This window comes from Equus przewalskii, chromosome 20, assembly GCF_037783145.1.
Source record: "Equus przewalskii isolate Varuska chromosome 20, EquPr2, whole genome shotgun sequence".
In the NCBI taxonomy this organism is placed as follows: domain Eukaryota; kingdom Metazoa; phylum Chordata; class Mammalia; order Perissodactyla; family Equidae; genus Equus; species Equus przewalskii.
In genome coordinates this window covers 14,941,313-14,967,620 of record NC_091850.1, presented here as the reverse complement: position 1 = coordinate 14,967,620, position 26,308 = coordinate 14,941,313, and the positions used below count along the sequence as shown (strand labels likewise).

Sequence of the window (26,308 nt, the reverse complement as noted above, 5' to 3'; positions counted from 1 at the left end):
GGGCTGCCAAAGCGCAGCGCACGAACTTAACCACTATGGCACTGGGCCAGACCCTAGCATTGCCTTTAAAAAAACTAAATCTTTTTGAACCTTAATGTTATCACTTATAAAATATGGATAATATTGCCGCCCTCTCAGGATGGCTGCAAGGATTCACCACAATAAAACTGGAATGACTCACGTGTATTAGGTGTTCAGTAAGCAATGCTTTGCTTTATCTAAGGGGACAGGGTTGAGTATGAGAAGATGTGCATGCCAGGAGATACCAGAGTTCATAGGGTTTTGGGTTTTTTTTCCTATTTATACGAAGACTGTGTTCTTGCAGGAACATAAGTAGGATTGGCTCAGACAATTTTTCCACCAGTGAAGAGCTACATGATTTTGCCTGTTTAGTACCATTCATTCTGACAACTGACATGGTTTCCTGACTCACAACATTGCATCTGGTCATCCTGTCCTTAGGACACTAGTCTGGGTGGGTGAGGGCTGTGAGTATCTTGGTGCTACCCTGGCCTCTTCTATTTTCTTGCCCCCAAGTCAGAGCACTGGATGTGGTCTCTGAGAAAGCGGAGGCGGAGGTGCGTGTGGTGGGGGGGGCACACTGCTGTGGTCAGCTGGTCCCCCATGTGCTTCTGACACTCCCTTTGAGGTAAGTGGAGCCACATTTCTTTCCTGGCAGCTGCAGAGCCCCAGCGTCAGTCAGCCGAGAGCTTTGAAGTTTCCTGGGGAGAAAAGGCGCTCTCTGAAGAGAAAGAATTATTATTGCTTCCTGACTTCGGTGAGTTAGCAATGGTCTGGTGAATTTGGAAAGCGGCACTTGGCTTCAAATTCTATTTTGACTTATTTTTATTTAAAAACGAAAACTCCTCTTAGTTAAATATGATTAGCAAAAACAAACAAAATAATATAGACAAAACCGTGGCTTCTTTTTTTTCCCTCAGAGCTGTACAAATATATATTTGTGAATCAGAAAGTAAATAAAAGCCAATGAAAAATGGGTGTGATTCTGTAACTGTCTCATAACATGCGGCAGGAGTTTAAATAATATTGAATTCATTGACATGCTTTTTCAGTGCATCCACAGAATTTGTCTTGAACCTCTCTTCTCCTTTAGAATAGGCTTTGGCATGGGGATTGTCTCTTTGTTTTAAGACTGACCCAAATTCAGCTCTCCAGCTTTTCCCCTTGCCGTTTGTTGCCTCATCGCCATTCTCCCTTCTCCTCCTCCTCATACTGAATATTTTCTTCTCTTCTGTCTCTGTGTGAGGAATAGCTCTCTTTCTCAATTGCTTGCAAAATGTAGTTGTATTGCTTTTTGCTGGCAACAAGAATGATCGTGTGTAGACATGGGTTTTATGAATGTGAATTTTACAGTGGGCCTTTAATTGACCCACATGGAGACAGAGTGTATATGGCTGGCATAGCTGGCGGGCTTGATTAGAACATCAGTATTAGCCACAGCCCATCAGGCTTCTAACGTATATAAGCATTGTGTTAGGTGAGATGGGATATTTCAAAATATTGAAGAGACTCACTGAATGCTTGCCGAAGGTTGTCACAAGCAGACCATAGAAATCCAGAGAGGCGACATCTCTCCTTGCAGGAGTGATCATGAGAGGAAGTCTTCATGCAGGGGCGGGACTCACCTATATTTTGAACGGCACGTGGGTGTTGAGAGGTGGAGAGGAGGAAGGGTATTCTAGGCAGAGGGACTGAAGGGAGAAAGTTAGGAAGGTCGAGAATCCAGAGGTGAACTGGGGGAGAGTGAATAGACCCACTAAACTCGAGCAGAATTAAGAGTCGGGAGCTTGGAAGGTGAATGGAGAACAGCGAGCTGGGAAAAGCAAGGGTCAAGAGGCAGAAGTGGAGAGAAAATCTGGGAAAAGAAGACCCAGGTCAAACATCTAAAAATAGAACCCTAATTTAAATTAAGGGATCAAAGATTCAGGGAGAATAGAACTAACAGATTAGAGAATTGGGCAGACGTGGAATTAAAAGATAACCTTACATTGAAGGCGGGCTTGAGGAGAAGATAAGGGTTTGTGTTTCCTTCCTGACCTCAAACTCTGGCCTCTTCCTCTTCCTGCCGTCAGGCTGGCAGGGCGTCGGTCTCTTGAGGACAGATTAAGCTAGTGATTAAGCACAGGGATTTTGTTAATCCCAGGTCCGCCATATTGGTTGGGTGACCTGGGGCAAATTAACCTCTCTGTGCTTCAACTTCCCCATCAGCAAAATGGTGGAAAATAACAGGACCTACGACAGGGTTGTTGAGAGAATTAAAAGAGTCAAAGCGTATGAAGAGCTGGGCCACTACCTGGGCATGGCCTTTATTACAGAGGCTCTCCTTTGCTGAAACATGTCCTGGAAACTGGAGATTGGACATCCAGCATGCAAGGTACCTAGTGGTCCTCTGTTCTGTTAGTTTCCAGATGACATCAAAAGAAATGCATGGGTCAAAATTTCAGGTGAAATATGGAGACAACGTGAAAAGCTTGTAAGGCTACTAGTGGATTGAGAAGGTGTCACTTATTTTCTGTGTGCAGAATGCTGTACAAGTATCTGCACTCCTCTTCTCAGGAGAGGAAATTAAATCCAGTGACTGACAGAGTACTAAGTGCTTTCCCATATGTTATCTCTTTTGGTCCTTATCACTATTCCGCGAGAAAGGCATCATTATTCTCACTTTGCAGACAAGGAAATAAATTGAGAGCCATTAGGTTACAAGTCTACAGGCAAATAGCTAGTAAGCGACTCCTAAACTGTGTCCGTGTGATGAAAGCATTACAAACAATGCTTTACCCTCTTCCCTCCAAGAAAAACAGGGATTTTTCTCTTGAAATTATAGAGGACCTGAGGGATTGCTCAGCATGTATTCCAACCTCTACTGTTGTGATTACAGTTCCTGAATGTCTACTGAACACTGTCGATGGCAGATGAGACATGTCCAGGGGGTGGTAGCGAATCACTCTGAACGACTTAGCATGCGTGTTCGTGAATCAAGGGCATAGGTGTCAACACTGTCCTTCCCTGTCTATGGAAAGGAGAAAATGTCTCATCGGGAGGTAAACTGGTGTGTGACGGTATGTTTTGTAAAACTGTGTCACTGAGCTAGATTCTTCTGATAACCAGTTCATTTTGAAAACTTTGTACGAGCAAGGAAAGGTTTTTGGTACCATAGTTAGTACCTGGTTCATATTGTGAAAACAGGCTGCCCTGCCTGGATCCTCACCCTTCAGTTGTTTGGGTTCCCAATTGGCCACCAGCCTCGTAGGGTTCTTAGTTGATCCTGCGTCAGCTGTCAGAGATCCCTTGCTGTCACTGGCATACGTGTCGGGGAGGAGAGGAGCCCTGCGTCTGGGGCTCCCCACCTGGGGACTCATGTCACTTTTGCCCAAGGGGAGGGAGAAGGGGTTCATGGGCCTGTCTACAGCTTAGCTCTGGGGTTTGCCCCGCTGCCATCCACCTTCCTATAGAGAAGGGCAGGGGTGAGCCTGGTTAGAGTGTGATTCTGCGAAGGAGGTGTGGGCATAGTGTCCTTCCTTTGGTCCTCAGGGTCTGTCCCTGCTGATGTCCTTTCAGACATGGAGTGAGCCTTAAGTCCATTGTTTGAGGCAGCAAAATATCATTTCATGCTACAAAACTCTGGCCGGCTACTCCCTGTTCAAGTTCACAAGCTGAAGAGTCTTCCTTAAACTGACTGTTCTTAAGTTTCTTGACAGGGATTTTTAGTCAAGGCATTTAAACTTCTCATTCCAAGTGTATTTATTTAAATAGAAAACACGTGTTCAAAGAAAAATAACTAAAGGCTACCAAAGGCATATGTGAAAACTGTGTATTCCACTCACCTCTTTGCTCAGGCCCCTAATTTCCCACTCTTGAGGTCATCACGGTTACCTGGTTCTTGTTCTATTTTCTAGAGATATTCTGTATACAAACAAGACTGTATGGATAAAGGTCTTGTTTTTATTTTTGTTGTTTTGGTTTCTTTTCTTTTACTTTCTTTCTTTTTACCCGTATGACTCTTTAAAAATTTTTTTTTCATTTAATGAAGTATCTTGTAGGGCAATTCTTATAGACCTGTGTATTATTCAGGGTTCTTTAGAGAAACAGAACCAATAGGATCTATTATAAGGAATTATGTATTGTAAGGAATTGGCTCACATGGTTGTGGAGGCTGACAAGTCCCTAGATCTGTAGTTGGCAAGACCCGAGAAAAGCTAATGTTTCAGTCTGAGTTCAAAGGCTAGAAGAGACCAGTGTCCCGGCTCCAGGAGTCAGGTGGGAGGAGTCCCCCTTATTTGCGGGAAGTTCAGCCTCTTTATTCCATTCAGGCCTTCAGCTGATGGGATGAGGGCTTCCCATATTAGGGAGGACAATCTACTTTACTGAGTCTACCAATTCAAATGTTAACCTTATCCAAATACACCCTCACAGACGCACGCAAAATAGTATTTGACCAAATATCTGGGCACTTCGTGGTCCAGGCAAGTTGATACATAGAATTAACCATCATAACCTGTCTTCTCTTTCTTTTTTTTTTGATTGTAATTTTTTTTAATAGACAAGTTTTTAGAGCAGATTTAGATTCATAGCAAAATTAAGCAAAGAGTATGGAGATTTCCCATATATTCCCTGCCCCCACATATGCCCATACACACAGCCTACTCCACTATCAACATCCCCCACCAGAGTGGTGCATTTGTTACAATCAGTGAACCTACATTGACACAACAGTATCACCCGAAATCCATAGTTTACATTAGGTTCACCCTTGATGGTGTACATCCTAGGGGTTTTGACAAATGAGTCATGACATGTAGCCACCATCATAGTGTCATACAGAATAGTTTCCCTGCCCTACAAATCCTCTGTGCTCTACTTATTTATCCCTCTCTCTTTCCTAACCCCCGACCCTTTTACTATCTCCACAGTTTTGCCTTTTCCAGAATGTCATATAGTTGGAATCATATAATATGTAACCTTTTCACATCAGCTTCTTTCACTTAGTAATATGCATTTAAGGATCTTCCATGTCTTTTCATGGCTTGATAGCTCAGTTCTTTGTAGCATTGAATAATATTCCATTGTCTGGATGTACCACAGTTTATTTATCAGTTAGTTTACTAATGGGCATCTTAATTGCTTCCAAATTGGCAAACTGATCCGAACTGGCAAACCTTGGGCTGCCGAAGCAGAACGTGCGAACTCAACCACTGCGCCACCGGGCTGGCCCCGAGATACTTTATTTTATTTTTTTGCATAATAAGCCTTCAAAATCTAGTGTGCATTTTACACTTACAACACATCTCAACTTGGGCTAGCCACATTTTAAGTGCTCAATAGTCACATGTAGCTAGTGGCTATTGGCTACCACGTTGGATATCACAGGTCTACATAGGACCTGTTCCAGTGGTAAGTCTTATTTCTGAAATCATTTATAGAATATCCCAGAAAACGGTGCTAGACCATTTATGAGATGGCTGAGTGTGGATGAGTGAGAGAGCTCAGGGCTGAAGACAAGAGACCTGAGCTCTATTCTTGGTAACATACAAACTAGCAGAGTGAATGTATGAACTTTGCTCTACCTTTGTATTTTGGTTGCTTTCTCTTTAAAATGAAAGTCATAATACTTGTTTTACTCACCTTGCAGAATTGTTATGAGACTCAGAAGAGATAAAAGGTGTGAAGGTGCTTTGAAGAGTTGAAAGCATGTTAAATATGATGTAATTGCTTAAGTGGAGCCAGCCATTCAGCAGTGGCTCTGTTCCCAGTGCTGCCACAGGCTTGTTGAGTACCCTTAATCTCTTGATGACTCAGTTTTTCCAGCTGTTAAGCAGGAAATATTTGAAACGACCCTTTGAAGTCAATGATATAATGGTAACAGACAAAATGTATCGGTGTAACGGTGTAGTTTCTGGGTGGCCCATCACATCGCCTCATCCCCCAAACATATCAGAATACAAAAGAGACGCGTGAACGGTAGACATTAAAGAATAGAAGTCAAGTGAACAAACTCTAGACTGTGGGCTGCTTTGCTTCCAATTCCAGCTCTGTACTGTGCTCATTGTGTGACATGGGTTTTATACCTATAAATTGAGGCTCTTAATAGTACTTCCCTCATAGATGCTATATACGCGGTTCACAAGAACCAATACACCAAGGGACTTAGAGCTTGCTACATCGTAAGCCTTGCTAGATATTCATGATTACCAATGTTACAGATTGTGCCAAGAGATGGTCCTTTATCTATGTTAGTTCCCTATGGCTCCTGTAACAAATTACTGCAAACTCGGTGGCTTAAAACAACACACATTTATTCTCTTACAGTTCTGGAGGTCAGAAGTCCAAAATCAGTTTCACTGGACTAAAACCAAGGGTTGTCTGGGTCACACTCCCTTGGCACGCTCTAGGGGAGAATTCATTTCCCTGCCTTTTGTAGCTTTTAGAGCTTTATTCTCACATTATTTGGCTTATGGCCCCTTCTTCCGTCTTCAAAACCATCAATGTAGCATCTCCAAATCTCTCTCTGCTTTGTCGTCATGTCACCTCTCTCTTCTGTCTCTGTGTCAGATCTCCCTCTGCTTCCCTCTTATGAGGACCCTTGTGTTGCATTTCGGGCCCCTAGGTCATCCAGGATAATGTCTCCATCTGAAGATCCTTGACTTCATCACATCTGCAAAGTCCATTTTGCCGCATAAGGTAACAGTCCCAGGTCCCAGGGATTAGGGCCTGGCTATTTTGGAGGCCCTTATGTAGCCTGCTACGTTATCTATGTTTGAGTTTTGTTCTTGCTCTACCTCCTCGTTCCCTCAAAATGATGATGTCAATGTTGCTGTAGAAGAAATAGGATGGGACATGGTTCGCCTCTGAGTTCATAGACTCTCATGTTTCATTTCCTATCTCAGTTTGGAGAGTTACAATGTTTTTCTTCTCAAGGACTTTCACTCACTCTATAAATATTTACTGAGAGCCTATTATGGTGCTAGGAATTGAGCAAAACAGACAGAAACTCTACCTAACCTTATGGGACGTGTGGGAGAAAACATCAATAAAACAACCACACAAGCACAGGGCGATGAAAGGTAGTTACCGGTGGCTGTGGAGTGTAGAGCAGGCACTTCCTGTCCCAACATGGTGTTCTGTGTGTAACGGGGATGTTATAAAATTGGGGAGACATTATGGTAGAGAGGCTGCAGAACTTGTTCCTAATTGAGCTTCAATTTGCCTAGGAGTAGGAAACACGTGCAGGTATGTAGGAAAGGGTTGTTACTAGTGAGAATAAAGAAATTCCCACAAGAGCTCTATCAAAACAGAAATCAAGCAGAAGAGAATGCTGCTCCCCAAAACAAGAAACTTTCACCTGAGAAAATATTTTGATGAGCCAGTTATGGCATTTTCTTAGAAACTTTGAGCAGAGGATTAAGATTGGTTTCTGTTGCTTTATATATTATGAATTTAAGTTTAAGGAATGGTCCATGCTGGGCCTAGGGTTAGCATCAGAGAGAAGAATGCTGAAATTGGAATTTATTCTATCAGGAGAGAAATGATCCTTGTAAACCATGTTTCTAAGATTGCCTCAAGAAACGAAAGTGCTACCTTCATGCACTGTTGCTACAGGTAGCCAATGAAAAAGAGTTCTGTTACTTATCTGTCTTCTAAAACCTGATTGCTAGATCAGAGCATGCCTATACTGTTGCTGTGCCTTGTGGAGTAAAAACACTTTCAGACCACAGTAATTTCATGTTGGAGGCGGAGACTAATCAGTTATATTTGATCCTTTGATTTTCTTTTTTTTAGCGGAGGCTTCCGCTCCAGGTTTTGCTTTCATACCATCCCAAAGTACTCATTGAGAGTGTCTGAGAACACCTGATGTGAGTGCCTGGTGACAAGGCCTCAAATATTTGCAGGTAGTTGTGTCCTCATTAAGTCTTATCATTTGCAGATTAAATAACTGTTGTTTATTTCAATTAAAATTTTGAGCCCTGCTATATTCCAAGGAATAGGTTAAGGTTTAGTGTTGACTAAGAAAGACAGCATAATCATAGAGAATGTAATAGGAACTGCCCCAATAGAAAGACTAATCACATAGTCATAGGTGTATCAAGGACGTCTTCACAAAGGAGAGGACTCTGGGGCTGGGTCTTGAAGGACGAGTAGGAGTCTATAGGAGGACAAACAGAATAAAGGTATTTTAGGTAGAAAAAAGAGCACGGAGATGTAACAAAGCGTGATGTTCAAATCCATAAATGGGAAAGAGAACAGTTTTTCCTCCTGAGTACATTCTTTAAAAAGAGGTACTTTTCAATAATTTTTAAGGTAATATGTTGACATGATGGTAATGTATTGATAAGGCTTTGATGAAAAGACACTAAATAAAATTCAGGAAAGGTAAAACTATGAGACACGCACAGAAGGTGTGTTTGTTCTGTCTGCCAAGAAGTGGATGTCAAGATGTTACTAAATATGCAAAAAATTGCTTGGGAGAGGGAGCAGAAGCAGGCAGTAGGAGCCTCCAGACCACCTTGCAGCTCTTCTACCTGTGAAGGGCAGCAGGGGAGGTAAGATGATTGGGTAGGAAGATTCTCCCACTGTAGCACAGTTCCCAGAAAGTTTCAGACCTCAAGCCAAAGTTGCCCATTAGAGGAGTGCTGCATCCCTTTGGGATGGGTCTGCCCTTGTACACTTGCCCTGCTCAGATGGAGAGCAGCTCTCAGGGACTGTGGCCTCTGCGTGAATGAGGTAGTGGATTTGGAGGAGCAGCAGCAGGGGACTCAGTCAATTATGCTCCCTGTAGCAGAAGATCTGAGTGGCATATTTTCATGGCCACACAGGAGGATACTCCTAGGAGCTGTGGGCTCAGGCTTTACCCATGTGGCCTGCACCCCACACTCCAGACTCACTCCTCTCATGGTAGGACTGATTTACAGATCTGATTCCATCCATGGGAAGTGCAATGAATTTGGTGTGTTTGGAGTATAAAGTATATGGAGAGAATCAAGAAGTGGTGAGTTTGGCCAAGGGGAAAAAGATCCAGATGGTAGAGGGCCTTGGAGGCCATGCTAGGGAGTTTGGACTTTATAGACAATAGGTTTAAAGCAGAGGAACAAATTTGTATTTGACTTTTTATAAAATTACTCTGTTTATAGTGATGAAGGTGGGTTAAAGGGACACAAGACAAACAAGGAGACAGTTGGAAGGCTTTTATAATAGTCCAAGCAATGGACGTTGAAAACCAAATAAGTCAGGGTGGATGGAGAGAAAAGAATGGATTTATTATAGAAATTGACAGGATTAAGGGATCAATTGTCACTAGTGGGGTGGGTGGTTAGGGGGTGATATCTAGGTTTCCAGGTTGGGAGGAAGGATGGGTAGACCTACTGGAAGAGAAACAGATGGGGTGATGGGAGAATCGCAAGTTGAGTTTTGGACATGTGGAATCACAAGTCCTATCAACTATGCTTCTTAATGTGGTTTCTAGACCCTTCACAATACTTGTTGCTCCCCTCTTGGATCCTCTCCAATGCACATCTCCAATGGGTTTTAGATCACAGTAAATCCAGTCCTGGATGTGATCAGAACTCAGGGGAATGGCAGATACATTTTTTAAATGCAGCCTAAGACTGCGTTAGCTCTTTTGGCAGCAGGCTCATGCTGAGGGCCTATTTTGAGCTCATCATCCACGCAAGCCCTGAAGTCTTTTTCACATGAACTGTTTTCAAGGCAATTCTTTATTTTGGAAATGATTTTTTTTTGAACTTAGGAGTAATATTTTTCATTTGTTCCATTAAATTTTATTTTGTGAGTTTGGATCCATTGTTCCAGCCTATCAACAATTATTTTCAAATGTTATTCTCTTAATCTTTCTACTTGTGATACCTCCAAACTTCATGATATCTTTGTGTTTGAAAGGTATATTTCACCCTAAACGCTGATAGAAGCTCAAGAGGACTAAGTGAGAGCTTTGTACCACTCAAGACCTCCTTCTTATTTGATGGACCTGTACTAGCCAACTCTCTTTAGGAATATTTTTTCAACTAAGCACATTTATCCATTACGATTTTAAGAATATTAAGACAGATATTGCCAATGTGTTGTTGATCCCAGATGTCCTTTGTCTCCAGAATTTCCCTGGCCTGCCATTTTAGTGACCCTATCAGAAGGTATGACTTGCCCTTAATGAGCCTGGGCTGGTACTTAGTACCTACCACTTTCTTCGCTAAGTTCATAACCTGTCTGTTTAGATGTGCACTACCTGGGGTTTGATGTCAGAATTACGGGGATATCTTTTTCATAATCTTCTTTTGTCTGTTTTTGAAAATCAGAACCTTTGACCTTTTCAAGTCTTTTGACCCTTATCCCAACCTTATGTATTCCCCTCACCCCTGAGATTAGTGTCTTAGTTATCATATCTACGGGTTCCTTCGGAACTCAGTATAATATAGTGGAGAGGAGTGCAGTTAACCTGCCTGGGCAAGAATCCTGGCTGTGAAACTTCTGGCAACTTATTTACTTCTCTGAACTTGGATTCCTTGTCTGTGAAATATGCTTAATAATAGTACTTATCAGATAAGTTGTTGTGAAGATTAAACACGTTAACCCTTGTAAAGGACTTAGTGCCTGCCACGTAGTGGGCCCTCAGCAAATTGAGCTCTATTGTTATTCTAAGATGTCATTTGTCTGGATCTGACACCCTGCTTTCTTAACTATTTCCTGAACCTGTCTTCTCTCAATTCCCTATTAATCATAATTATTCTCTTTTTTAGACTTCAAAGATTGTTCTTTTCTTTTGAGGAAGATTAGCCCTGAGCTAACATCTACCACCAAACCTCCTCCTTTTTGCTGAGGAAGAGTGGCCCTGGGCTAACACCTGTGCCCATATTCCTCTACTTTATATGTGGGATGCCTACCACAGCATGGCTTGATGAGCAGTGCGTAGGTCTGTGCCCGGGATCTGAACCTGAAAACTCTGGGCTGCCAAAGCGGAGTATATGAACCTAACCACTATCCCACCGGGCCAGCCCCCATGAAGACTGTCCTTTTTGATAAAGAAGATGGATTTTTAACTGTGGAGTTAAACCAATTGAAAGTAGATAGATTTTAATCAGATAACTTGGTTTTCTTTTCGTCTCTATGGTGCAAAATAATTCATTGACCTATTTTCTTTCATTAGAAGGGCCTATTATGTGAACATATTTTGAAATTAAACTCTTTCCTTTGTTTTATCCGTTGGGAACTTTGCTTGTTTGCACATGCAGTGCATCACTCCTCTGGGAGATGTTACCGAGTGTCGGGAGCAGTATATAAATGTTTGGGAGTGTCAGTTGCCACATCTGTAAAATGAGGACCCTGGAAGATTTTTGTATGTAGTGATTTGACAGATTGGTTAGCATTCCACTCTAAGATCTAGCTATGGGGAAAGAAAGCCACAAGAGTGCTAAATTTAGATTTCTTAGGGAGAAAAATATCAGGGCTTGAGGAGCAAGGGGCCCCTTCACAGAGTCTGGGAGACTCCTGGCATTAAGGGGTTCTTACCAATTTGCTCTCATCCCACAGCACCTCTATCAAGTACAGTGTCAGGGAGCCCATGATTGCTCTATAAAACTGAGACGAAACAATTAATTGATTCTGTGGAACTCAGAATCAGATTCTGTGAATTCTCAATAAATAAAACCATTCTCTGTCGGATCTCTGTCAAACCATCTGTTTGAAGCAAAATTCTTGCCATTTTGTGAATAAACAAACAGCCTTGTCCATGTAAGACAGTCAAGGTTCCTATGTACAAGCCTGATGGAAGGGATAAGCTTGTTAAATAAAGCCAGAGCTGGACAGCAGTTAAAGCAGTAAAAACAGATTTTATTCAGGACTATTGCAATAAGTGAAAAGAAACCTCAGTATAGATCTCTCATATGGGCTCAATTGCGGATACAGCCTGGGCAAGTTGGAATTCATCGCCAAGGAGAAGGGTTGGGGTCAGTGGATGGACAATGACTAAGAGGATGCACCAGGAATAAGGCGAGGGGAGTTCTGGCTAAACTGACTTAACAGGATTCTTGCTGAAGAACAGATACTGTGGGGGATCAGAATTGGCCACCCCGAAATGTGTCTCTTTGCCTTGATTATTTTTTTTTTCTGCTTTATGTCCCCAAACCCCCCCGTACACAGTTGTATATCTTAGTTGCAGGTCCTTCTAGGTGTGGGATGTGGGACGCTGCCTCAACATGGCCTGACGAGAGGTGACATGTCCGCACCCAGGATCCGAACCCTGGGCCGCTGCAGTGGAGTGTGCGAACTTAACCACTCGACCACAGAGCCGGCCCCTGCCTTAATTATTTTTAAGAACAAAAGACTCTGAAAGAAAGTTTGACCTTCCCTCTAACTGTCTAAAAGAATTTAAGATAGAAGGCCTGTTCCAGGAAGGACCTAATACCATAAGATAACTATAGTATAATGTAAAATAGATGTGATAGAAAGACACCCACATGTTCATTTTTATCAAAATTCTGTCCCTCTGATCACATTGCCTATAAGTGGCCCAGCAAACACTTATTTAACAAACATTTGCATTTCCACATCCATGTAAATTGCCTTCCTCCCCCTTACTTTTTTTTTGGTGAGGAAGATTGGCCCTGAGCTAACATCTGTTGCCAATCTTCCTCTTTCGTTTTTTTTTCTCCCCAAAGCCCCAGCACGTAGTTGTATATCCTAGTTGTAAGTCCTTCTAGTTCTTCTCTGTGGGATGCTGCCACGGCATGGCTTGATGAGTGGTGCTAGGTCTGCACCAAGGATCCAAACTGGTGAACCCTAGGCTGCCTAAGTGGAGCACACGAACTTAACCACTTGGCCATGTGGAGCCAGCCCCACTTCCTCCCCTTTGAAGTCCCAAACCACTACCCCCAACATCCTCCTTTGTCTTTAGCTGAAGATGGTATTTAAGGTGGTGGCTTCAGCCATTCTGACAAATTACTCAGCTTTCCTGGGTTTCTCCCATGTATACATGTTATTAAACTTTGTTTGATTTTCCCGTTATTCTGTCTCATGTCAATATAATTCTTAGGCCAGCCAGAAGGACCTAGAGGGTAGAGGAATTGTCTTCCTCCCCTACAGTGCCAAGGGTGGACAATGAGGAGTCTGGGCAGAGATTCTCTCTAAATGGATTTAGCAGGATTCTTGCTAAAACTGGGCTCTAGAAGACATGCCCAGGGATGGGGCCTAGTCAAAAAGGGTGGCTCAGAGGCGCCTGACTAAAATTCGGTCAAGGAGGGGCATTGTATCAAGCTCTAGAAAAACACTCCTTTGTCTCAAGATAGTTTTGATGGATTTTCCTTTTCCCATTCCCTTTAAGTGTATTCAATATAGAGCTTTTGAAATCTGATTAATATGGAGGTAAGTGGGCTAGGGAAGATGCTTTAATTGGTGCAGAATTCGTGAGATGAGATGATAAGGATTTTTCTATTTTTGGATCTTTCCTCCCCACCTCTTTCTCCCTAGACGACCTTGTGCTGCTGCTTTGAACAAAAGCTCGGCAGAAATCCTTGAAAAATTTAGACTGTTAAGTCTAAACGGAACTACAAAGTTTCAAGGCAACACAAGAGATGTTAGAGGAAAACTTACTGAGACTTAAAATTTCATTTTTCCTATTTTCACTTGGAGGCTTTAAAGGAAGAAATCAGATATTTCTTTCTTCTGGAGAAACAAAGACGTCGTATTTTCCCTTTAGACTCTTCCTGAGACTTACTCAAGGGCCCCAGGAGAAGCGGCATGTAACAGGCACAGTAACAATTTGTTTAGCTAAGTGTGTTGTTCCATTTTTTATCTCCACACTCCACTGCGGTGGACTCCCTTCCCCAAACCCCCAACTAGGCGTGTTATTAGTGCTCATTCAGAACCCAGACAGCAGCTCCTCCCAATGCTGCTTTTTTGTAACTGGATCATAAAACTCTTTGAAATGTATCGTTCCAGCCAAACCTACCTCTGCTGAGTGGAATCCCACGGACACCTTTTTGCTCTCTCTTTTGAGTTCTCCAGAGGATATCAACATGGCGGCCTTTATTAAAAATGGGTTTTTGTCATTTCTGTGCTTGGCTGGCAGCCAGCAATTGCCTGAAAAACCTCTGAACTACAAAGGGCTTAAGCAGCTGGTGAAGCTGGCTCCTAGAAAAATTGAAAATGATCTTCCATTTCATAGTACCTGAAGACAATTTTTTCAAAAATGTAATCTCTGATTTCTGGTTTTAATTTGAACGGACAGGGAATTTCCTCCCTCAGAGGGATTTTCATTAGAAAGCGAAAGAGCGGTTCCTTCTCCCAACCCTCACCCCGCTCTGTTTCCAGTTCCTTAAAAATTCAGAGAACCCTGGCTCGTATGTCTTTGTTTTTGGGCCTCAGCAACTAGATGGTGAAAGAAGACAGCCCCATTTGCTGTTGAGAGGACGTGAGGGTGAGAGAGGGCTGGAGAGGCACTTCCCCCAGGTTCTCTAGAGCCTCCTGAAGAACTCTCGGCCTTCTCACACAGTTCTTATTTAGAAGTCTAAATGGGTGAATGCACGCATTGAATTTTTCCATTTGTTCTAAGAGTCAACTCATAAACCAGCTCATTTTTTTTTTTCCTGAACTTGTCTTCATGGAAAGTACTGATCTAAGACTGCTCTTCTTATTTTTCTTAACCCATAAAAAATGTCAAATAAAATGGATAAATAGCTGTGATTTCATTTCCCTTATGCGTTACTGTTGAGTTAGAGTTGGGACTTTGGGGCTTATTTATCTTAGAGTCCGATGTGGACCATTTATCACCCTCCACAACGCCTTTTCATAGTAATCTCAATAGACCTCTGTCTCTGACACATCAGTGGGCTGCGTTCTTCAGCAATTCAGAGAAAATCACATATGTAGATGTCACTGTGGATTGTTTGATAAAGATGTGTAAATGGAAAATATCGGGGCAAAAAAATGCAAAAGCAAATTAGCTAAATAAAGAAACCCCCAACAATCCAGAGAACAATAAACGATTAATGTAGAGTGTACTTAGGCAAAAGACTGTGTCTAGTTTTAGATTTACTTTGGCCCTTTTTTGTCCTACTTCTGCTTCTTTCACTTTCTAAACGCCATTCTCAGACTTTCAGATGACCTTGTCATTGGATTTCACAGACTGTCCTTGAATGTGCTCTCCCTTTACGCAGAGGATGAGTGTCATTTAGTTGACTCTCATGGAGCTGGACCGTTAGGCAGCCTGTTCAGTATGACCCCGTAGCTTGGTGTACCCATCAAGACACTGACCCTAAAGTTGGACAGAGAGAGATCAGCCTTGTTGAAAAGTTAACGTAAATTCATTTTTATACATTAAAGGTATGAATATATTTTTGTCTATTTATGTAAATATATGTATATTTATGGGTACTCCTCCGTAGAGTAAATTAAACACCTAACGTGTTAATATGATTTACAGCCAATAGTTTCCAAGCCATGTTTCACTGAGCTTAGGGACTCCACAGAGGTGCCCCAGAGGAGCACTTCAGGGGCTGGGGGAGACTCTGAGAAGGTGGACTTCTAGCCTTTTCCAGCACAGTTGAGCTAAACCCTCTTTTATCTGTTTATATGGGGGCTGTGATGAGGTTTTGTTGGAAGAGTTCTCTAGCCCAGATTTTTAAAACCACAGATTCAAAGTGTCATTCCAGTGTGAGCTACCAATCTCTTCTTCCTGGGATATTGCCGAAAGCTTTCTTGCTGGAATGGTTAGGGTAATGACCCTCTTTTGGCTGTAGTCCTGCTGCTGGTTTGGATTCTTGTCTTGCATGACCCTCTCTATTGCTCTATGCCCCTTATGATTGAACAAGTCCTCTGCTCTGCAGAAACATCTATAACAAATGAAGCAACCTGCAGAGGGGGCTCTGTCTGAATGTTTTATGAAGTCACAGCCTTCCTTTACACAAAACATTTCTAATAGAAATAGATGGTCATCAGACCACTGACCTTGGGGCAATGGCTTTATTTGGCTTCTTAGTTCTAGCTTTCTCTTTTCTTCTGGCATTGTAGTCTTTCATTCAGACTATATTCATATTTACTTACATTTTATTTCTGATTATAAAAATACTAAATACCAGTTCTGGAAAGTACAGAAAAGCATAACAGATCAGCCTTAGAATTTATCTTGATGTTATCTCCTCAGTCCTGTTGGTGTTATCTTTGACCCTGAAGAACTTTGCTCTTTCCTCTCCGAATTTACTTCTCAAATTCTCTTTCTTGACTGTTGCTTTAACCACATGATTTCTTTTATAGAGTTAGGGTAATTTAGCCGCCTTTTTCCTTGAAGTTTCAGATCAGATATGAAGTTTTCCCATCCTCAAGTTGATCCTTCAGTTGGCTCTGGTTTACGTTCTTTCTTTCATCATCTACAAATAACCTTTTCAGTATTTTGGCTCCAGTCAAGGAAATCGCATTTCTTTTTAATCTTCACCCATTCCTCATACTCCTGCCCAGTGTGCACTCTCTTCCGAATGTTTTGATTTGCTTCTCATTCCTCACTTGACAAATTACTTCACTTTCATTCCCCAAATCTCTTTTTAGAGTTTTTCCATTAGAAGTTGTACTGAAAAGTTCTTTTCCCTTTCTAATTTATTTTATGATTTTCGTTTCATATACTTCACTTCTCCAATGTTCTGAGGTCTATTAAAACAAATAAACAAAACAGCAATTTGTGTACAAAAGAATTTATAGGCAGAGTGGAGATTGGACCCTCACAGCCCCAAATTTCAGTTCTATGGTCTCTCTTCAAAGATGGGCCTTTCATTACTCCCCTAGTGGAAAACTAATAAGATCCCAGGACAAAAATTTTGATTAATCCTTAACAACTTATAGTACTGACTCACGAGCATTCGGATAATTCATTATGATTCATTTCAGAAGAGGATTGAAACAGGGTGGTCACAATGAAGGGTAGGCTGCCTTTTTCCTCCTAAAATGAACTCTCTTGACTTAAATGAGTATTTTCCATCCTTTGGGAAGATACAAACGATGAAATATTTCCAATCGTTTTGGCACCTTAGCAGTGAGGACTTCCCTGATCCTTCCATTTAAAACAGAAAACCAGCGTCACCCTGACACTCCCTATCTCCCTTCCAGACGTTAGTTTTTCCATAGCATTTTTTACATTTGCACATATTACACATTTTTCTTGTTTATTTGTTTATTGTTAGGTCTTCTCCCCCCACACCTCCCCCACTCCTGAATGTAAGCGCTATGGGGCAGGGATATTTGTCTATTTGTTTGCTGCTGTATCCCGTTCCCCCTCCTCCCCAAGCCCTCAAACAGTGGCCAGAAAACTAGTGGGTGCTCCATAAGGATTTGATGGGGAAAAAACCAACAGATGAATTGGTTAAGCTTCAGAACAAAATCAAGCTGGGTAAAGTAACATTGTTGTCATCATTTAACAGATGGAGGACTCAATTTACCTCAAGGTTATGCTGTTTGGCAAAGGTCTCGGGACTGAGACCGCTTTTCATCCTGTGAGCAACTGAGCTTCGCAACTGATGAACAGATGCAGTGATATACATAATTCACGGAAATGCCGTGAAATTCATTTTACAACTCTAACTATACATCCAGATGTTTGCTGAGAACACTACTTAAGACTCCAGCATATGCAAATTTGGTTAGATCCTTTAGCCAAATGACAACCATGAGCAAATGGAACACATACCCTGTGCATTAGAGCTGTGTCTGACAGCTGCTCCACACCTAACAAGTCAGTCAACACTCATACTGGTCTGCTCATTTTGGAGATCCCTGGCAGCATTTGTCACGCTGGGAACTTGGCAAACAAAGTCTCTCTATGGGAATAAACTGGGAGAGTGATTTGGTTTCGCTCTAGCTGTTGAAACTCCATTACCTGCTAAGTCTGTTTGATGTTTTTGTTATTGTCCCTTTGCTCCATATCTACAGTCTGGCTGTACTTTGTGTGTAGACTGTTACTGTTAATAACCATGGTTATTGCTTTTGTCCTGAAGTGTTAGCTAGATCTCTAAGCCAACCATCCTTGGGCTGACTTGTTTATTTATCCTGACAAAGTTGCTTGATGACCTTCATTTATCTTCTCACTTTCCTTCTTTTTTTGGTGAGGAAGATTCACTCTGAGCTAACACCTGTTGCAAATCTTCCTCTTTTTTTTTTTTGGCTTGAGGAAGATTAGACCTGAGCTAACATCTGTGTCAATCTTCCTCTATTTTGTATGTGGCTTGCCACCACAGCATGGCTTGATGAACGGTATAGGTCCGTGCCTGGGATCCAAACCTGTGAACCTGGGCTGTGGCAGCGGAACACACTGGACTTAACCACTAAGTGGGTGGCCCCTCTTCTCAGTTTTTTATTTGTTCTGGGCATGCTCTAGTTTAATTGTACAATTCCAATTTAAAAGTAGTACTTGGTAGATAAAAAGTGCCAGGAAGAGAAAATATCAGCAAGTGAACTTTTATACTACTAGTAACGAAACCTTTTTCCTTCGAATTATGTTGTCTATTCACAGAAGAAAAGAAGAAGGACGTGAAATCATATGACTACATGTCGTAATATTCTCGATTACTTCCTGTGGGAGGGGGAATCTGGTGGGATTCCCTGTGTTAAACTGAGAACACTCAACAGAAAGAGATTATGAGGACTCTTGCTATTGTGCAAATTTCCAAGAGGCAGGGAAATGGACAAGTTTAGCCTTGGAATAATTTGCAAAAATAATAAGACCCACTAAAATTGTCAAAGGATGTATACATCCCTTTTATATTCTGGTCCTTTGCCAACATAGGCGTGCACACAGATACACACTTGTACCCTCGCTTATATCCAAATACTCACAACATCCCCCCCTTGTATCTGTTTCCTGAAGATAGTTCCATTACTCGCTTTTAGAAGCAAGTGAACCTTGAGAGACTGTGGTAGTCCATGCAGGAAATGTCCTGACCTATGAGTTAGAGATCTCAGCTCTTGTCTTGGCCCTTCTATAAATTCATTGTATGAGCCAATTAATTCTTCTTAACCTTAGAACTGTTCTTATAAACAGAGTTGATAATCTCTGTTGTACTAACCTCACAGTGTTGTATGTGAAAATTGAGAATTAGAGAGTATTGTGCACATAACGACACCACGGTTGTTTTGAGTATCACGTTGCAGTCTAGTCAATGCAGGATGACAGGGAGGGGACATTCATGATGCCTCTTGGAGGTTCAGGGTAGCATTTGGGACTCCTTATAACTCCGTTTCCTTCCTTGAGAGATCCCTATTGAGGAAGCACACAGTAGGAAACAATAGGCAAATGGGAAACTAAATACTGCATGTGATGGTTAATTTTATGCGCTAACTTGGCTGGGCTAAGGGATGCCCAGTTAGCTGGTAAAAAATTATTTCTGGGTGTGTCTGTGAGGATGGCTCTGGAAGAGATTATTAGCATTTGAATTGGTAGACTGAGTAAAGATCACCCTCACCAATGTGGGGGCGTCATCCAGATCACTGAGGGCCTGAAGAGAACAAAAAGGTGGAGGAAGGGTGAATTTGTTCTCTATTTGACTTGAGACATCCATCTTCTCCTGCCCTTGGACATTGGTGCTGCTGGGTCTTGGGCTTTCAGACTCAGCCCAGGACTTATGCTATCAGCCCCCTGATTCTCAGGCCTTCAGACTTGGACTGAATTACTTCACTGGGTTTCTTGTTTCTCTAGATTGCAGATGGCAGATCCTAGGATTTCTCGGCCTTCGTTATAGTGTGACCCAATTCCTGTAATGAATCTTCTCTTATATGTATGTGTGTATGTATGTACGTATCTATATCCTGTTGGTTCAGTTTCTCTGGAGAACGCTGGCTAATACACTACTTTATTAATATTTGATAAGCATCCAATAATCTCATTTTATAAGAGTTGTATTGGAAAATAGTTTAGGCTCTAGGCCTAAGTGAGGTTTCCTACTTGATTGCTCTTGCATATAAAAGCCCTGTTATCATGAGCAGATGAGGTGGAAGGGAAGGAGTGATAGATGTGCAGTGAGATGGAAAGAGAGCAAGAGTCAGCAGGTGAGCTAACTAGTTGTGACTGAGGAGGTGAGCCCTGGAGCCCAGCCTTGGTCAGCGTTCCACATGGAGGCAGGAAGAACATTCAAGGGCTCCTGCTTTCAAGTCACAATCGCTCCCTGTGCCTTTGTCCAATCTAAGTCCTGGGCTCAGATGGATTAGATGAATAATTTCTCTTCCCTTGGAGTTGTAACTGAGGGGTAACACATGAAGGGGTAGGCAGAAGGGTGAAAGTGTGTGTCAAAGAGAGGACGTTCCCTCTTTAGCTGTGTCTACTCAGAGAAAAAGATATGCCATCCCAAAGGGGCATGGGAAGGAAAGGATAGGAGCCACGCTGATGATTGGACTCTAGGGGAGTTATCAATTTATGACCCCAAAGAAATCTCTTAGCTAGGAGTTTGGTACCTTGTCAGTGCCATCACTCTAATCAATCTGAGAGGAAAATCTAGCAAGAAGATGGAGATGTGTGTGTGTTTATGTGTGTATGAGGGTTTCCTCCTGTTTCCTAAAGATGACACCAGAGTGAAACCTTGCTAGTGGTTATGTAGGAATTACATTAACTGTCTTATGTTTCATATTATAAATAGATGGACTGCATTGCAGAAAACTACTTCTGTAAGCACAAAGTGTCTGTAAGACAGCAAAGGTCTTTCTTAATACCTGTGACTTAATACAATATGGATTTCTTTAAGTTCTCAGAGATAAAATGAAGAAATGAGACTAAAGACAGCAGTCTCTCTTAAGAACTGGAAGGTTGCATGTTCAGTTTTGGTTCCTTCATTCCAAGTTGGCTAATAATGAGTAATGTAGGCATTTCATTCAGACGGAAGGGAGGAATAAGAATGACTGTATCCTATCAATGAATTCTTAATTTTTGCTTATTTTTGCCTTTTTAAAAGTTAAAAATTTTATTATTTTTTTGAATTTCAAGTTTCTTCTTTTTTTATTCAGATATAATTGACATATAACATTATATTAGTATCCAGCGTACAACGCAATGATTTATTTGTATATACTGTGAAACGATCACCACAATAAGTCTAGTTAACATGTGTCACTATGCATTGTTACAAAATTTTCTTTTTATGATGAGAACTTTTAAGGTCTACACACTTAGCAACTCTCAAATATGCAATATGGTGTTGTTAACCATAGTCACCGTGCTGTCCATTACATCCCCAGGACTTATTTGTTTTATAGCTGGAAGTTTGCACCTTTTGACCCCCTTCACCCATTTTGCTCACCCCCTGCCCCCACCAAGCAACCACCAATCTGTTCTCAGTACCTATGGCCTTGTTTTCTTTTTTTGTAGATTCCACATATTAGTGAGATTATACAATATTTGTGTCTTTCTCTATCTGACTTATTTTACTTAGCATAATGCCCTTAAAGTCCATCCATGTTGTTGCAAATGGTAGGAGTTCCCTTATTTTTTTAATAGATGAATAACGTTATATTGTATATATATCATATATACCACATTTTCTTTATCCATTCACCCATCGGTGGACACTCAGATTGTTTCCATGTCTTGTGTATTATAAATAATGCTGCAACAAATATGAGAGTACATGTATCTTTTCGAATTAGTGTTTTCATTTTCTTTGAATAAATACCCCTAAGTGGAATTGCTGGATCCTGTGGAAGTTCTATTTTTAATTTTTTGAGGAACCTCCATATTGTTTGCCGTAGTGGCTGCACCAATTTACATTGCCACCAACAGTGCACAAGTGTTCCCTTTTCTCCACACCTCACCAACACTTGTTATTTCTTGTCTTTTTGATAATAGCTGTTCTACCAAGTGTAAAGTGATATCCTATTGTGGTTTTGATTTGCATTTTGCTGATAATTAGTGATGTTGAGTATTTTTTCATGTACCTGTTGGCTGTTGTATGCCTTCTTTGGAAAAATGTTTATTTAGATTCTCTGCCCATTTTCAATCAGGTTGTTTTTTGTTGTTCTTATTGAATTGTATGAGTTCTTTATGTATTTTGAATATTAACCCCTTATCAGATATATGATTCACAAGTATTTTCTCCCATTCAGTAGCTTACATTTTCGTTTTGTTAATGGTTTCCTTGGCTGTGCTGAAGCTTTTTAGTTTGATGTAGTCCCACTTGTTTATTTTTGCTTTTGTTGCTTTTGCTTTTGGTGTCAGATTAAAAAAGTCATCACGAAGAACAATGTCAAGGAGATTTCTACCTATGTTTTCTTCTAGGAGTTTTATGGTTTTAGGTCTTACATTCAAGTTTTTAATCCATTTGAGTTAATTTTTGTGTTTGATGAAACATAGTGGCCTTGTTCCATTCTTTTGCATATGGTTATCTATTTTCCCAACACTGTTTATTGAAGAGACCGTCCTTATCCCATTGTATATTCTTGGCTCCTTTGTCAAATTGACCCTATATGCATTGGTTTATTTCTGGGCTCTCTGTTCTGTTCCACTGATCTATGTGTCTGTTTTTATGCCAATACCATACTGTTTTGATTACTATAGGTTTGTAATATAGTTTGAAATCAGGGAGTGTGAGATGCCTCCAGCTTTGTTCTTCTTTCTCAAGATTGCTTTGGCTATTTGAGGTCTTCTGTGGTTCCGTACACATTTTAGGATTGTTTGCTCTATTCCTGTGAAAAATGCCATTGGAATTTTGATAGGGATTGCATCAAATCTGTAGATTTCTTTGGGTAGTATGGACATTTTAGTGACATTAATTCTTTTAGTCCTTCAGTTTGGAATATCTTTCCATTTATTTGTGTCTTCTTCCATGTCTTTCATCAGTATTTTATAGTTTTCAGTCTACAGGTCTTTCACCTCCTTGGTTAAATTTATTCCTAGGGATTTCATTCTTTTTGATGCAATTATAAATAGGGTAGTTTTCTTAATTTCTCTTTCTGATAGTTTGTTATTAGTGAATAGAAATGCAACATATTTTTGTTATTGATTTTGTATCCTGCACATTTATTGAATCAATTTATTAGTTGTAAGAATTTTTTGGTGAAGTAAAAGCTAAACATGTTAAATATTTAGAAGTGGAAATTTTTAAAACAAAATTTGATAGGACTAAAATAGAAAGTGCTCTGCTTTCTAAAGTGAATTCTGTTAAGTGAAAAAGCTAGTGAAAAAGTTTCTGGTGAAATATCTAATGATTTCAAATGTCCTATGGGGATTCATGGCTTTTCAACTAATTCTATTCCTTCATTCATTTAATAGGTTATACATAGGAGCCTCAAACTCCGGAAATGATGGTGAGTGCCACAGAGGGACTTAGACTAGCATCTTCTGAGAAAATAGGAATCTCTGAGCCCTGAAATTTCAATTCACCAATTTTTTAAGAAGTAAAAAAATTAACAATCCCCTCTTTCTTCTACAAAAGTTGAGCAAGGACTAACAGGAATATTATTTATAAAGGGTGGGTTTAGCCTACCTATCTTTGTTTAGAATTTTGTATGAGGACCTGCACACAGTAGGTGCTTAATGTGAAAAAGGATCCAGTCATCAATTTATAATACTAATGTGCACCCACTCTTCCTTCATTTCATCGTACTTTTGTTGGAGGAATAAATTGCACTAAAACTACTGTTACCACCTAGCCACTTGAAGGAACCCCTATCATCCTTATTTTTTTTAACTTTCCCAAGTATAAGTGAATTTAGATTCTAGTGGTGAGGGGGAAGAATGGTATAGGGGTGTTTGTTTATGCGATATCAGTGAAATGAATTAAAATTTGAAAGCAATGTGTGTGTGTGTGTGTGTGTGTGTGTGTGTGTGTAGGTAGTGTTTTGATAATCCAAACAATTACATTTTTCTTTTAAACTGGTTGATTATTTTGGTGCCATATGGACTCTGTGAACTTTTCAATATTATTATTAATCATTCTTAAGAATTCATCCGGTTCTTATTGTGTTTTTAACTATCTATTTGTACTGTTGGTTCTTAAAAAAATTTCTCCTTTTTCTTTTCACAGGAGATCATGAAATGACTCCAGTATGTTTGCTTAATTGTTGAATATTCCTGGGGCAGAGAAGGCACGAATCAGCCTGCCAAAATGTGTTGGCCACCTCCGCAGGCTTCAATTAGACGAGGCACTGTGCGTGATAGAGCAGAGCATGGGGTGTGGCTCAGATTGATGCGCCTGTGTGTCCTGAGTGATTTGGAGAATAAGATTCATTTTTCTCTAGGCCTGCCTTATGAAGAATTCATAGCCTATTTGGAATGGATGAGCCTATTACACATGAAAGTGATTGATAAAAATACTCAATTATATGTAATTGTGTTAGTTGGGGCTCAGGCTAAGCTGCTTTAGCTAATGTTTCAAAAGTGCAGTGACTCAAACAAGACAGGGACTTATTTCTCTCCAGGGATCAATTGTCTAGCCATCAGGGACTCTGGGCTTCTGGGGTCCAGGTTCCTGCTCCTTGTTGTTCTGCCATGCGTGAAGCTGGCTTATCCCTACCTCCTCCACACTCCAGCTTGCAGCAAGGCAGAAGAGAGAAAGTGGAGCACGTGCAATGTCTTTAAAAAAAAAAAAGGTCAGATTATTGGGGTATAATTTACAGAAAATAAGATGCACCTATTCTAAGTTTAATGGATTTTGACAAATGTTTGCACCCATTTAACCATCACCCCAGTCAAGATACTGAATATTTCCGTCACTGCCAGAAGCTCCCAGGAGCCTTTTGCAGTAAACATCATCCACTTTTGCCCTAAGGCAGCCACTGGTCTGCTTTGTCTCATGATAGATTAGTCTGGCCTGTTCTAAAATTTCACATCAATGGAATCATACAGTAAGTACTTTCAGGCTGGGCCTAGGGTGGTGCGAGTGAGGGGCCTAAGATGCACATTTAGGCAGACACCCACTCTCGGTTTCCTGTTAGTGCCGACCCTGCAATGCACCCTGTACCGTACTCTTCTGTATCTGTTTCTTTTGATCAGTGTGTGTTATTGAGATTCTTTTATTTTGTTGTATCACTAGTCCATTCCTTTTTATTGCAGTATAGTATTCTATGTTATAAATATACTATAATTTGTTTATCCATTCTCCTATTGAGGGACATATGGGTTTTTTTCATTTTCAGGCTTTTAGGAATATAGTTGCTATGAACAATTGTGTACAAGTATTTTTGTGGACGTATGTTTTCATTTCTCTTGGGAAAATAGTTAGGAGTGGAATTGCTGGATCATGTGGGAAGTATGTATTGAACTTCACAAGATTTCCAATTATTTTCAAAAGTGGTTGTAATACTTTGTATTCTCACCAGCAACGTATGAGAATTCTAGTTGCTTCACAGCCTCACCAACACTTCTCATTCCTCACCTTTGTTTTTTTATTTTGGTGAGGAAGATTGGCCCTGAGCTAACATCTGTGCCAATTTTTCTCTATTTTGTATGTGGGACGCCACCACAGAATGCCTTGATGAGTGGTTTGTAGGTCCGTGCCCAGGATCTGAACCTGCAAACCCTGGGCCACTGAAGTGGAGCATGCGAACTTAACCACTACACTGTCAGGATGGCCCCTATCAACCTTTATTTTAACTAGCTGTTCTAGTAGCTGTTTAGTGATATCCATTGCAGGTTTAATTTGCATCCTCCTGATGATTAATAATATTGAGCATCATTTTATGTGATTTTTGTTCATTTGTATGTTTTTTTTGTGTGTGTGAAATATCTGTTAAAATCTTTTGGCCATTAAAAAAACTGGGTTGTCTTCTTAATATTGAGAAGTAAGAGTTCTTTTTATATTCTGAATACAAAATCTATGTCAGATATGTGTATTGTAAGTATCTTCTCCAAAGTAGCTTTCCTTTTCATTTTCATAATGGGATCTTGCAAAGAACTGAAGTTTTTAATGTTGAAGAATTCCAATCCATTAATGTTTTTATGATGCATGATTTATATGACCTAAGAAGTCTTTGCATAATATAGGAGTCAAAAGATAGTTTCCTATATTTTCTTCTAAAAATGCTGTAATTTTAGCTTTAGCATTTAGGTCTATGATCCATTTTGAATTAGCTTTTTGTGTATATTGAGAGGTAAGGATTAAGGGTAATTTTTTCCCCAGATAGATATCCAATTGTTCTAACATCATTTGTTGAAAAGAGTATTCTTTCCTCGTTGAAATACCCTGGCGTGTTTGTAAAAGATAAATTGTCAATATTTGTGTGGTCTACATCTATTCCAATGATCTATGTGGTGTCTTGAATAGGGTAGCTCTATAGTAATTCTTTTTTTTTTTTTTTAAAGATTAAACTTTTTTTTTTTTAAAGA

General features: G+C 40.5%; 1 long non-coding RNA gene across 1 annotated transcript; it reads left to right on the top strand.

Annotated features, from left to right (window-relative positions):
• The first annotated feature begins 644 nt into the window (after window positions 1-644).
• Window positions 645-25,740, top strand: LOC139077806 (uncharacterized). Its single transcript, XR_011530322.1, has 3 exons — window positions 645-778; window positions 23,255-23,289; window positions 24,009-25,740. It is a non-coding gene; the product is annotated as an uncharacterized lncRNA (long non-coding RNA).
• The last annotated feature ends 568 nt before the right edge of the window (window positions 25,741-26,308 follow it).